The sequence below is a fragment of the Oratosquilla oratoria genome, chromosome 41 (assembly GCF_046742065.1).
Source record: "Oratosquilla oratoria isolate Oo_2021 chromosome 41, ASM4674206v1, whole genome shotgun sequence".
Classification (NCBI taxonomy): Eukaryota; Metazoa; Arthropoda; class Malacostraca; order Stomatopoda; family Squillidae; genus Oratosquilla; species Oratosquilla oratoria.
The window spans coordinates 2107501-2121952 of record NC_134817.1 but is presented as its reverse complement, the minus strand read 5'-3'; the positions used below and the strand labels follow the sequence as shown (position 1 = coordinate 2121952).

The 14452-nt window shown below is 41.8% G+C and overlaps 1 protein-coding gene across 1 annotated transcript in view; it reads right to left on the bottom strand.

Moving 5' to 3' along the window:
- Zw (glucose-6-phosphate 1-dehydrogenase Zw) overlaps nt 1-14452 on the bottom strand; it is a 54616-nt gene that overhangs the window by 22075 nt on the left and 18089 nt on the right. The window lies entirely within an intron of this gene.

Sequence of the window (14452 nt, the reverse complement as noted above, 5' to 3'; positions counted from 1 at the left end):
ACCCAGTCAGACTTTACCATTACGGTCCATCACCCAGAATAAAATCAAACAGAAAATCAAATTATAGAAAAAAAATAAAAAATAAGTAGATAAAGAAAATAAACAAATTAATTAATAAGGGCAACAGAATGCCCACAGAAAGAATGCCTAGAAAATCTACCTTCTAGTTAAAAACTAATACTGAAAAGGAGGATGACGTAGAAATGAATAAAATAACAACAAAAGACATGATCCCCTGAGACCAATCCACTGAAACCTACTGCACAAACTAAAATGTAAAGCATGGAAAAGGGCACACACTAGCATGGAGTAATGCAAGTGAGATTACTTTCTACAATAACATAGTCGAAAGGAACATCATTTAAAGTAGTTTAATAAAATTCACAATACTAATTTCAATCTTAATCTAGGATTGTATAAACTAGACAATTATATCTATAAGGAAACAGCAAATATGTTCCAAATGTAACAATTATTAGACATATGATCCTCATCTCGTCCCCATGGAGAGTTTCCCACATTTCTATGATACTTAGTTACTACCTTCTCCTACCGTCGACACTTGAATACCATGTCCACGTCCCATTTCCCCTACTATCTATTACGCTTGTTTGTACTCTCCAACTATGTATTTCTGCACTGACAGTGGTTTCTTTTCAATAGTGGTTATCTTGCATCTGTGCAACACACATTTCTAGTGTTTTTATTACATATATAAGAGGGTCGTAGATATAGGTAGACAAATGAAGTAAATAGAGGGGTAGGTGGCGAGAATTTAATTTTTATGAGTTGGGTATTTGGTAAACAACAGTTCGTTGGCTAGGAAGTTGCACAAGCTCGCTCTCCGCCTAATGTTTACAGTCACCGGGGACCCGATTTCATTGCTGTATAATGTTAATTGCTATGCTGAAGTAACAATGTGTAAACTAAGCCAGTGTGCACTGAATTCGAGATTGCTTGAGTATATGAGCTCTGAGCTCTCATCTTGTGGGTAATGACTATCGATGAAGACTAACACATTATCCAAGACTATTATCTCTCTCTCTCTCTCTCTCTCACGCGCACACACACATATATATAGTATAGTATAGTACAGTCAGACCGTAGATAGCAGCAGCGTGAGTAAAACATGACGAGTCTGGACATAATCCAAAAAATTACATAACTACTTTTTAAATCGCACTCTTATACCTTGTATACAGTTCCTAAAGTTCTACAGATTTTGTCCTAATGAGAGACGATTTTGTTTGGCCTACAGGAGATCCTCACGCTGAAAGAGTTTAAACTATTTCAACCTGTTCGCTAATGTATAACGAAACCTGCGAGCTACGTTCATGCTATGGCGAACATTAAAAATACAGTAAACCCTTGTGGTAGCATTCCAGTGTTATCATGTAATCAGCATGGTCAAGCTGATTATTCGCAACCACTCCCATTCCAACAATGCCTAAAACCCAGACTCTTACTGTACGTAAAACCATGCCAGATTAGACCACCGTGGTTGTGAAAAGGCTCCATTCACCGCTCCCCCACCCCCTGGGGATAGAACAGACCTTATCGGTATCATTGGAGCTGAGCTTAACATGATGAACACTACCATCTTTTTAAGGTTCCATCCTAATGAGAACGGGTCTCTCACCGAGAAAAAAATTCCACCAAGACAGGCTACATCTCGTCTCTTGCTTATTAGTTGATGAAGGGTGCGCGAGTGATTCGTGCCTGGGTGTGCTGCGCGTGGATCTGTTGCAACAATTAGGAAAGAATGAAGTTGGCCGGAGGAAACGAAAGGCGAGGAGGGGAGAGTAGGGGGGGGGATGAAGACACGCACGAGGACGATCTATTGGCTCAGGAAGTAGGAAAACGTGAGGAGCTTTCGACAAGAGGCGCTTGAAGAGATCCGTCTGAAAAAGTTACCCCAGGTCGGAGGGCGAAGTTGAGTGGAGGAAAGACGTGAATCCCAGGGGCGGAAGTGCCCCCGCACCCCGTGGAACTTGCACAATCACGAGCAAAATCATCGAACCGCTTGGAAGAATGGAAACCGACCCCGAGGTGCGTGCGGGGGGAGGGAGGGAGGTTCTGGGTGACAGACGGACGGGGGGTGAAGGGTGAAAATGAGCGAGCGAGTGAGTAAGGGTGGGTGGATAGGGGGGGGAGTTCTAAAAACGAAGGTTGCACAACTTTTGGAAAGTGTGCACTCGGTCGAGTGAGGCAAACGATGTGAACATCGGGTGTGCGCAACTAGTATCTACAAGCAATATGACAACACCTTCCCTAGTGTTGTAGAAAGCTATATCTGATTCTCATTATAGAGATTCGTTCTAAACTATGTGGGGGAATATTTGGATCGAGAAAATAACTGAATATCATTCCAAATTTGAAGAGAGGAAATAGTTGTTCAAATATGCTTCTTCTCCCTCCCCCTCCACCATTTTCCTCCTGCGAGTTCGGCAGAAAAAAAAAAAAAACAATCAATACCTAACACGGTAAAGCGAAACAGGAAAAAAAAAGATTGTAAGAGAGGGAAAGATAGAGAAATGGGGGGAGGGGGACTTTTCCAATGCCAGGTTCTGCAATCGACAGTTTCAATTCCTTTCCGCAATCTCCAAGTCAATCAGGCTTCCCAATCTTTGGCCATACTCATCGTCACGAAACTCCTGCAAGTGCGCCCTGCAGTGTCCATGTAATAAGCGATGATGCGAGATTTGCCACTATCCCTTGTACACAGTTTGCGTGGCGCGTCGTTTTGCCTTCAAAGATCCCTCGTTTCCACAGGCGGAGCCTTAAACAGTTTAGAAAACTAGTAGCTGGAAGAGGATGCCAGGCTCGATATTGAAGTCGTCTTCTGGGAGTTATGAAACAGAACTCAATTAATACACGATGGACGAAAAAAAAGATCGAAAGCACCGCCCTAAACAGACATGTACACTATTACGTCCTAGTGCACCCGGCATGGTATTCTTGAATTCCGGTCCTAGAATTGAACGGTTTATTACAAGTGCGGCGTGAACGCCGTTGCACCTTCTCGTCGTCGTCTGCACTGTGGTGCCTGACGAGATCTCACTCTCAATGTGGAGCTCACTCTCTCCTTCTTCCACTAAGCAACGGTATTTGGAGCAATCATCCCCTTCGCTATGCTGGCATACTTGATTTCATTCGAGCAAATGATCGTCGCTTTCATTCGTTTGGGGAGATCTAACTACATGAGAGAGAGAGAGAGAGAGAGAGAGAGAGAGAGAGAGAGAGAGAGAGAGAGAGAGAGAGAGAGAGAGAGAGAGAGAGAGAGAGAGAGAGAGAGAGGAGGGAGAGGTAGAGAGAGAGGTAGAGAGGGAGAGAGGGAGAGGTAGAGGGAGAGAGGTAGAGGTAGAGGTAGAGAGAGAGAGAGAGAGAGAGAGAGAGAGAGAGAGAGAGAGAGAGAGAGAGGGGGAGGAAGAGAGAGAGAGAGAGGGGGGAGGAAGAGAGAGAGAGAGAGAGGGGAGGAAGAGAGAGAGAGAGAGGGGGGAGGAAGAGCGAGAGATAGAGAGGGAGGAAGAGAGAGAGATAAACAGAGAAAGAGAGAGAAACATGACGAGTATGTGTGAGAAAAGTAAGAGTAGGTTAGGGATGTGCGGAGAAGAAACCTGGATGAACAGATAAAGTAGGAGAGAGAAGGGTCGGGAAGAGGAAAACAAATAAAAAGAACAAAAAATCGTGAAAGAGGAAAAGGAAGAGGAGGGAGTGCGGGGAAGGGAAAAAAGGACAAGTAAGAAATGAGACACAAGTGAAGAGAATGGACGAAAAGAGTTGAGATGATAATTATGAAAGGAAAAGAAGTCAGGAAAATGGTGGGTTGAGGATTGGTAAGCCCTTTACTACCCACCACAAGCTCAACAAAATCCTTGAGTGTCAGATTGAGACATGTAAAATATGTTAAAAAAAAAAAAAAAAAAAAAGACTGTAGGAAGATAGGTGACGGTGGACAGAAATGGGGGTGGGGGGGAGTGAATGTATGCATGGTTTGCAAGAGGAGAAAATGAAAAGGCGGAAGAATATGCATCGTTTTCCTTTCTTTCATTTTGTTCATTTTCATCGTTGACGGTAACTTCACACGGGAAAACGGCGGCTGGATCAACCGTCGTGACCATAATAAATTTGGGATTAATTCCATGTCAAAGTCAAAATCACCAAAAATGTGACTTTTTGTTAACTTTCACAAAATGGCACCATTCACTTCAAACCCAAGGTGAATATGATCTTTAACCTACTTCTCACTTAGAATATGAGGCTTTACAATGGCGAAAAATGCGCCGGTTTCGGCCTCGAGTCACGCTGAGTGGTCAAACTCAAGGTTACATGTTGAGAGTAGCTCGACTAGAAATCGATTGCAAAAAGAACCATTTTCCATGACCAAGAAACACGCCATCTCGTCTGGACTCTGCCATAAAGCCCTTTGACCCCGCGTGGCCCCTTAAGGTCACATCCATTTCCAGAAATGATTCTGAAAAACGGTCAGCCGCTGCAGGTAGCTATTCACTATTACCAACATCACCGTCAACTCCATGTGGGCCTTGTGATTTTTACCCTGGTACAGCAATTACATGTATTAAGATGCACTGAAATAACTAGTGCCGAACCAGGTTTGTTGTGGATGGGATCCCTTGTTGATTCCAGGCGACATCTTTCTACCTGGCGACACAACATCTTGGTCATATGTCGCAAGATTGAGGCAGGTGCTGGCTGCCTGCCGAGGGGTGCTTCCCTCAGCCGAACATGGCCGTCTGGAGGTAGCTGGTATACATGCATACAGTACATACATACATACATACATACACACACACACACACACACATATATATATATATATATACATATATATGCAGGTTTGAAGAGAAACAACCGAAGTAGAGCGCTTTCATGTATTACATAGTCAAATTAAGTACATAAGAATAAAGGAGACTGCAAGAGACCATGAGGCCTACACTAGGCAGTTCCATGTCCAATACCATCTATCATCCCCATCCATAAAGCTATCTAACCTTCTCTTAAAACAGCCAATATTTTCTACGCTTACTACAAGTTTTTAAGTCCATTTCATTCGTTAACCACTCTATTGGTAAACCAGCTTTTGTATATTTCTTTCTTAATTTTAAATCTGTCCAATTCAAATCCATCACTACGAGTTCTGACCGTTTTGTCTTAATGTGATGCCCTTGCCTGCATCACCCTTGTTAAAGCCCTTGACCCATTTGAATACCTCTATCATGTTACTCTGCACTCTACGTCTTTCCAGAGAGCGTAAGTTATGGCGTCTAAGCCTGTCTATGTAAAGTAAATTTCCGAGCCCATGTATCATTTTAGTCTTTCTCCTCTGTACTGATTCTAGTGAATTTATATCCATTCTATAGGACGGAGCCCAAATTTGTGCAGCACGGTCAAGGATGTGTCTTACGCCAAATAGAGTTTGATACCTACATCTGCAACGTCCTAGCAATAAATCCTAGTACCCTGTTGGCTACTCCTGGCGCTAATACACTGTTTCCTGGATTTAAGGTCAGGACTCACTAGCACTCCTAAGTCTTTCTCATATTCCGTTTTCCTTAAACGGTGTTATCTGAGCCATCCCCGTTTTCTGGATAGTGTAAAACAACGTTAACACATTGCATTTTGAGATGTTGAAGTTCCTTTGCCATTTCACCGACCATGTAAACTTAAGATCTTCCTGCAGCATCCCGGTGTCTTCCCCTGGCCTAACATGGCGTCCTATTTTTGTGTCGTTCGCAACTTACCAATATCACTAATAATCCTATTGTCCAAGTCGTTTATATATAAATGAACTGGTCGCATTCAGGTACCATATATATCCTCTCTTTTGTGAATACTTAGCGAAAGCATTTATTAAACGCCTCGCTCATTTGTTCCTCTGAATCTATCAAGACATCCTCGTCGGATTTAATTGGGCCTATCCTTTCCTTATTTTCAGTTCTGTAGAGATGAAAGAAGCCCTTTGGTTTAGATCCCGCTTGTCTGGCAACCTTAATTTCGAAGTTATGTTTCACTGTGCGCTTGTTCTTTTTAACCAGTCTACCCATTCCGCTATATCTATACGTAAGGCATGTTTCTCCTTTTTTCATCCTAACACAAAACCCTTTTTATTCTGATCTAATTTTTCAGCCCATCCGTAATCCATTTGGGAGTATTAGTATTCGCCCTTATCGCTTTTGGGGGTATAAATTTCTGCTGGGCAAATATAATCTTATACCTCTGACCCCCTTATTGACATCCGGGTCCACCTCATGAGACCTTACTAGCAGGACCCCCCTCCCCCCCGCGACACGACATAGGTGCCCCCCCCGCCACATATTCAATATTCTCGTCAAATGTTGTGAATTTGAAAAGCTGTAAGACGGTTTGGCTTACAGCAGGGGTTCTTATCCTTTTTTTTCAATGCCTGTACTCCTTGATTATCTAAAAGAAAAAAAAAAAAAAAAAAAAATTGTATCCCTATCCAATATAAATGCAACGCAAACATATGAAAAAGATTAGTGATAAAAACATTGCTGATAAATGATTCGATATATTCAATTACTGAACAAAGGTACTTCTTTATTTCAAATCAGAAATGTCAATTAGGAAGATACAAGGAATGCATATGATGTTTTCTCATGGTAAAAATACAGTACCATTTGCACTGGCTATCATGTAAGGTCACATCATTATTCATAGATCGGAATACACTCGTATATTAACTCTGAGCTCTCATCTACAAGGGCTGTCCAACACGTGATCCACGACAGTGATGATTGAATGACGCACAGACGACCCAACCCAGAAGTCAAGGAAAACCAGCCGACTCGGCGGAAAAGGCGGATTTGATGTTGGCACAAGCGGGATGACGCAAGATTTGCAAAGGAGGAGGAGGAGGAGGAGGAGGAGGAGGAGGAGGAGGAGGAGGAGGAGGAGGAGGAGGAGGAGGAGGAGGAGGAGGAAGAAGAGGAGGAGGAGGAGGTGGGCAATTTTGAATACCCAAAGACGTGGCTACCCAGGAACGATACAATTTCGAAGAAAATAGCGCAAGACTTGGGCCGGACACAGAGCAAAATGAAATCGCCTTCAACAAAAGAGTAACTGGTCAGATGATTTGGAAAGCAAACTGAGTGAGACAACTCTTTCAAAGCGTCTGTAGGAATTATGTTTATTTTAATGAAGAAAATAAGATGGTATACAACAAAGTCGCGCCTGATTTCACCATGTCCACGGTCTTCTAAAGAATCCAGGCCAATGTTCTCGTTTCTGCGGACCTACTCTCTTTCCCGCTCTTGAAGAAGGGCGAGAGAAATGAGTGCAGAAATACAAAAAGGAAGGAATATATATATATTATATATATATATATATATGTATATATATATATATACAGTATATATACATATATATATATATATATATATATATATATATATATATATATATATGAGAGAGAGAGAGAGATAAAGAGAGAAATGACCGGCGGGAAAAAGAGACTGGATGACGGGTGAGAAAAAGTGAGAGTAATAAAGAGAGAAGGAGAGGGAGAGAGAGAGGGAGATAGAGAGAGAGAGAGAGAGAGAATGGGGGAGTGAGAGAGATAGGAAGAGAGAAAGAGAGAGAGAGAGAGAGAGAGAGAGAGAGAGAGAGAGAGAGAGAGAGAGAGAGAGAGAGAGAGAGAGAGAGAGAGAGAGAGAGAGAGAGAGAGAGAAGGGGGGTCAGAGAAAGAAGCAGGATGGGCTGGGTGCCATTCCAAGGACGTGGCCCAACAAGCGTTGCATCCAGGCAACCACGGACTTCGGGAGAGTCTCGCCTGCGAGAAGGAAATGCCGGGAAGCAGCGAGTAGGTCGTCCCCTTTTGTTGAAGACATTCTCCCGAATTCCTTGGTCACCCGGCTGCGCTACGTGGACGCCAAGTAACATAAAAAACACTCAATGCTGTAGAAAATTAGATTCAGTTTACGCTGGAGGAAATTGACGCCTCCAGTTTCTGGGCACCGTTGTCAACCAAATGAAATTCAACGTTTGTTGGAAACCAACCAACAAAAACGATTTGTATCGCTTCCGCTCTCACCATGACGAGTTAGCACTGCAAAATACTTGGGCGAAGACTGCCAATACATATGTGCTTACGAAAGTGAAATCACTGTGGTTCGTCATCAAACTTTGAAAAAAGGGCGGAGAAAAATGGATAATCGTGTGCAACGCCGTGAACCACAAGACTTCCGACCAGCGACACCGGAAAACCTCAAGCGCATGAAATTTATATATATATATATATATATATATATATTATATATATTATATATATATATATTATATATATACACATATATTACCAAGAGGAATGCAACAGGTCTGACACCGGAGAAAGTTCACTAAAATCGCACACACATGAACATGGTAATGTTAGAAACAATGCCTGCATTCATAGCGACGTTACTTTTCGACCCTTTCATGTCGGCTCTTCCTTTCATTGTGAAGTAGCATTCACCAAGCGTCGGACACGTTCAGACCGTCGCGTGTGTAAACACCGGGATAACATCAGCTTGCGGAATGGAGCAAGGTGGTGTTTAGAAGCAGTGTTTATTCTAGTGTTAACTATTACAGAACAGAATAAATGCATGTGCAGCTCTGCACCCTTACTAATTCATTATATCGTCTAGACAAAAATGAATAAATAGTAAGGCCGTCTCTGAGTTACTCTGAATACAAGACCTTTCTCGTCCTTCCTTCGTATGTTTTTAATCTACATTCTGCGTCTTTACTTGATAAGAACTCCAGCGAACGAAATGTTATTCATAATTGCTTGGGACTCAAATGGCAATTAGTCTACCATAACTGTCGGCAGTTGCCATCTTCAAGTGTTTTATTTATCCCCAAAAGTTATACTTACCCAGTGCAAATATATTTTCATTGGTGACATTTGAACAGATTTGCATATAGATTATGTAACACTACAATAAAGGTATGTTCTTAGCTGAACACAAATGTACTAGTATTCACTAACAGTTGAATAAAGCTCATTTATCGGAAAAAGTTACCTTGCACGGTCACCTGTACCATACATTCCACATTTCCTGCTCATTAAACCATTCCCTATAATGATGTTTCTTATACATTTCATTCTGATTATGCTGTAATATTAAGTGATATCTATTTTTCGGCCGAAAAACGGCCAGACTAGAAACAAACCTAGGGCTTCGATCGACCGAGGCCACCTCACTTTACTGCGAGTCGACCAGAACAAGATCGCCTAACATCAGGCAGAATAAAACCTGAAAATGCATCTAGTAATGAAGGGATCAATGGGAGTTCTTGCCAATGAATTAAAATGTGTATATACAGTATACTGACTCCTTCCATATCGGATGTTACTTTTCCCCAAGTTGCTGTAACCGCTCCTATGGAAGACAACTCTCCACCAGCTGCAACCAGTAAAGACGAAGGTTAGGGCTTATGTCAGTGTTTCCCAAACTTTTTTTTGGCCATGCCCCACCTAATCACCTCTAGAATCCTGATGTCCCCGTTTCAGGTGAAGAAGCTTAAAACACTGTCACGTATCCCGATGTCACGTGGTTTTCTTTCTTGTAGTGATGGTAAATCGTCGGCCAGCACTCAGTCCCCCCCCCCCCGCCCTTTCGGCCACCTGTCAGCTGTGTAGTTTGACACACAGGGTCTGGGGCGTTCTTTTGTTAAGGCCTTGCGATCAGGTCAAAGTAGCAGTGGCCGTTATTCATTATTGCCAAGTTGTATCAGCTTGTATTTTATTGTGGTATATTTTAACTTTGTCTATTTACCTTTTAAGATTTTGTGATGTAACCAGATTTCTTGCAACTGGTCCTTTTTTGAATCGCAGATACCATTTGTCAAGACGTACGCTGCGTCGTACGGATGTATTTGAAATTTTATCTAAATGATGTTCGCATGCCAACAGTTATCAATTGTCGGCCGGACATATGTGCTTCGCGCAATGTCAAGTTGCCACCTTTGTAGTTGTTCTTTCTTGTAACCCTTTCTACTATGTTGTGATTAGTATTAAGGTTTTTATTTTTGTTACGTGCATTTCTTGTGTGTGTAATTTTAAGTTTTGTAACTGGGTTAGGCTTGTTAGCTACCAGTTGAAGTGGGATAGGAAAACACTTCCTATTGACCTTTCGGCCTCTGGCTCCAGTGACCATCAGGTCAATTGGCGAGCCTATATAGAGAGGGTCAACCCATTTCTCGCGGCTTTTTTCCATCTTCTTTCACCGAAGAGGAAGCTGCCGCCTTCCCTAAGTTTAATGTAAACCCCTTTAAGTGTTGTTCTAGGTAACCTTTTGTTGTACTACAGTGCTACGCGTGGGAACCAGACTTTTTATCTTAAACTTAGGTTTAACAATAAGTAAATGCACGGAGTCTTTTAATTCGCTTTCGAAATATTTAGATTTGTATTTTCCTTTTACTGTACCATTGATTTGCATATTTTCATCTTTCATAATTCCGTTTCCGTTGTTTAAATAGGCCAAAAATAGTTAAATTCATAGTTTATTGTTTAAATATATAGTTTAAATAAAGTGTATAAATGTTTCATTTTAATTTTTCTGTCACCGTACTACACCAGACCTGGCAAATAACCTAACTGTTTTGAAGTAGTACGTCTGTTACGACCTTGTTCGTAGATATTCACTTTCTTTTTTAATACTCCAAGGTCACATTATTGACAACACCTATACAGGCATTAGGAAATCTAAAATTTTGAAAATGCTTTTAATTAAAGTTAATAATTGTATTTATATTTCATAAAAGTACTGTTTTAATGCCATAAACACAGAATATACGAAGGATTGGGAAATTGTTTCAAAATGAAATTCCAACACTTTTAAAATTGCCCCTTTTGGGGCGGACGCCCCACGTTGGGAGCCACTGGCTTATAGGGACTTTGTTGCTGTTAATATCCTCACCAGTTTCATTCACCTTGAAGGAACCCCTGGTCGACAAATGGCTGTGTAAAAATATATCGATCCAAACATCTAGCTACCCTTTGCCGTCCACTGGAAAGAACCGGGCTGCCTCTCATAAAAATGATTCTTTGAGGTGTACCCTGCAACTGTACTCATACTGGGTTCTTTCTGTATAACGGATGAAACGCACGAGAGGCTGTTTAGCCGCTCAACCGCTGCGGCTGTTTAGCCGTTTTTATAGAACACACTACTTTTAATGGAATTGCGCGCATTAGCGGTTAAGTAACTAATGCGCGCAATTCCATTTAAAGTAGTGTGTTATATAAAAACGGCTAAACAGCCGCAGCGGTTGAGCGGCTAAACAGCCTCTCGTGCGTCCGTAGCCTTACTCACCCCCCCCCTCCCCGAGATTACGTGAATCATCCTTCATGTCCATCACTAGTTCATTCAGCTTCACGTAAATCTTATCTCGAGCTCAGTGACATTCTTTCACTTGATAATAAAATTAACTAAACATACGTTTGGACCATTAGATTAGCAAACGTCAAAAATAAGGCAATTTTTTTTAATCTTTATGGCTATTTACAAATTTATCATTACTTTGAATTCTACCATGAAGATCTTTCTTTACATTCAATGTTACAAAAGCCTTTTCGTTTCTCCATCCGCCATAAGAGAAGAAAAACCAGTTTTGATTTTGTTTTCAAAGCAAGCCACGTTACCTGAATCAAACCACACTTGCATTCTTTAAATTTGTGATCATAGTTAATTCAGAAACACTACATTAAGCGTCATTATCGATGCAATTCAATTTCAACTTTCCATTCTACCTCAAGAAGAAATTATATTCTAGCTGCCCCATTACTCCCTTTGTGATTACGAATGCCGCTTGCATACATAACAATGACCGGTCCCTGACCACCTCGGGGGATCACCACTCGCTAAATCCAAGCCTTTCATCTGTGACTTTTGAAACAAATTACAAAAATGTATGCATTTGTTCTCTAACACATAACCACAGCACTTCTCTCGATATTCAAGTTTTCTAGCTTATCAAGAATATTTCTGTGAAGCAACAACCCTAAAAACTCAATCGTACAGAAGGTACGAGGTAATTGTAGTTTAGAAAGAACGTCGGTCTCTCGGAGAAATGTGTGGAGAGAAGATGTAATTATTGGTGTTGATCCTTGCAAGGGAGGGGTAGGAAGATCGTTGCTAGGGGAGGGGGTGAACAGGGAGGCCATTGAAATGATTTCTATAAATAGGTTGGACACTCAAGTAAAATGTGATATAGTAAGGAAGAGGCCACAGGGGCAGGTGAGGGAGACGTTCTTAAAAAAAGAAAAAAAAAATGAGATATAATTCATCTTGGTGTTAGGATTGGATATGTATCCATTCATTCCATTTGAGTATGGTATGGGCATTGAGAAATCTAGGCTTAGTATTAATGACTGCAGTTTGTAGTGGGATGGGATGGATTTGAGCTTGTGCATTTAATGTCGAGGCTACAGTGGATGTTCTGGATAGGGGAAAGCCACGTTTTTTGTTATCCTAATTGTAAAGATCTGTTGGGGAGTTTACTGGTGTTGTATAGTTGATGCACTCCATTATGTCTTCTATGGTTTCTTTAGGATAGATCTTTTCTTGGAGTGGAAGAGTTGTAAGTCTTGGGGGTGGACAACAGGAGATGAATGGGTTTGTAGGTGAGAGTGGACTTAACTGGTGAAAGAGGGGGTTTGCACAGAAAATTCTTGCACCCTTCTTTGGGCGGGATGACTGTGGCTGTTCGGGTGAGGGGTTATACTCGTTTGTGGTTGTAAGTTTTGGTAGGCTGCAGGGAATTTGGGGTTGTATTTGAGGTTCTTTTGTTTCACATGAGTTTGGGTGTGTGTGGTTTGGCTGCGAGCTCCATTGACACATTGGTGAGGGGAATGTAGTGTCTTGTACTGGGGATTCCCGTACCATTTGGGTAGTCTCTCTCTCGGTGACTTGGTAATAGACTGCTACTTGCGTTTGAGTGGAGTCTTTGAAGGAGATGGATGCGGACTTTCGAGACTTACTTGTCAGCTTCTTCATTGTTAGGGATACCTACAGGAGATGGTATCCATCAAGATACAGGTTTGCATCGGGTGGAGTTGTGGATGATCCATGAATGAAGTTTGTGGATCAGTGGGAGCCGGGATTTAGGATGGATATAACTTGTAGAGCACTTTGCGAATTTAGTATAATTATACAGGATGGCGTCTGTGTGTGTGTGTGTGTGTGGATAATATACAAATCATTCAGGATGGCTAAGTGTTCAACAGTGAAGACTGAGGTGATAAAAGAAAGAATCATCCATGTATAATATGTTGAACGTGTCGATTGGTGAGAGATATTGTCGGATGGCTTCACATAGCATTTGATCTTCTGTTGAGGTGGTTAACGTGAGGCAGAGATGTATCGGAGGATAAAGCCAAAGGGTTCGGTTAGGCGTTATTGAGGGGAAAAAATACTGTTGACAATTTCCAGTCGGGATAGTAGATCTGCCATTATTTTACCATATGGTGAGGAGCCGATGCCTGTGGGTGCATAGCTGCGGCCGAAGCCACCTTGGTCCTATTCACTTGGACTGCTGGCGGCAGGTAACAGTCACTGCTGATTATTTGCGAGAAGTTTGGAATTCGTATCCACAACTAAGCGAGTGCGAGACCAGCACGTCTCCGATTACGCCACCAGCTCACTACATTATATATATAGTTGGGGGATCCCTTGCTTGATAGCTGAGGTCCTAATGGTGTGGGAGATTGAACTCATAGATGCAGATATTTCAGTTTGTTGAGGTGCAGTGGATATCCGGGAAGGGGGGGGGGGTCCACTTTCTGCTCACAAGCTTTTTAGTGGAGTACTACGAAAGGTACCTGTCCTGAGGCGTTGATAAAGAGAAGAGTACAGGCTGAGGCACTCGGAGGGCCGTGAGTGTGACAGATAAGTCAGCTTGACATCCGCTGTCAAGTTTGGTCCATATAAGGTCCTGGAGTAATTCCCAGAATCATTGCCTGTCCCCTATCTTGGCTGGGATAATAGTTTCTCGAGATCACAAGCTTGGAGGTAGGACATCTTTAGTAGTTAACATAAGAACATATGAAGGAGACTACAAGAGACCATGTGGCCTATACTAGGCAGTTCCATGTCCATCACCACCTGTCATCCCCATCCATAAAGTAGTGTAACCGTTTCTTAAAACAATTGATAGTTTCAGCGCTCACTACATGGTTACTAAGTCTGTTCCATTCGTTGACCACCCTATTAGTAAACCATTTTTTTACTTTCTTAAATCTAAATTTGTCCAGTTTAAATCCATTACTGCAAGTCCTGCCCTGTTCTTAATACGCTGACCTTGTGTGTGTTGCTCTTGATGATGATGATGATGATGATGATGATGATGATGATGATGATGATGGTGATGATGACGATGAAGAAGATGATGATGATGATGACGATAATGACGATGAAGATGATGATGATTATAA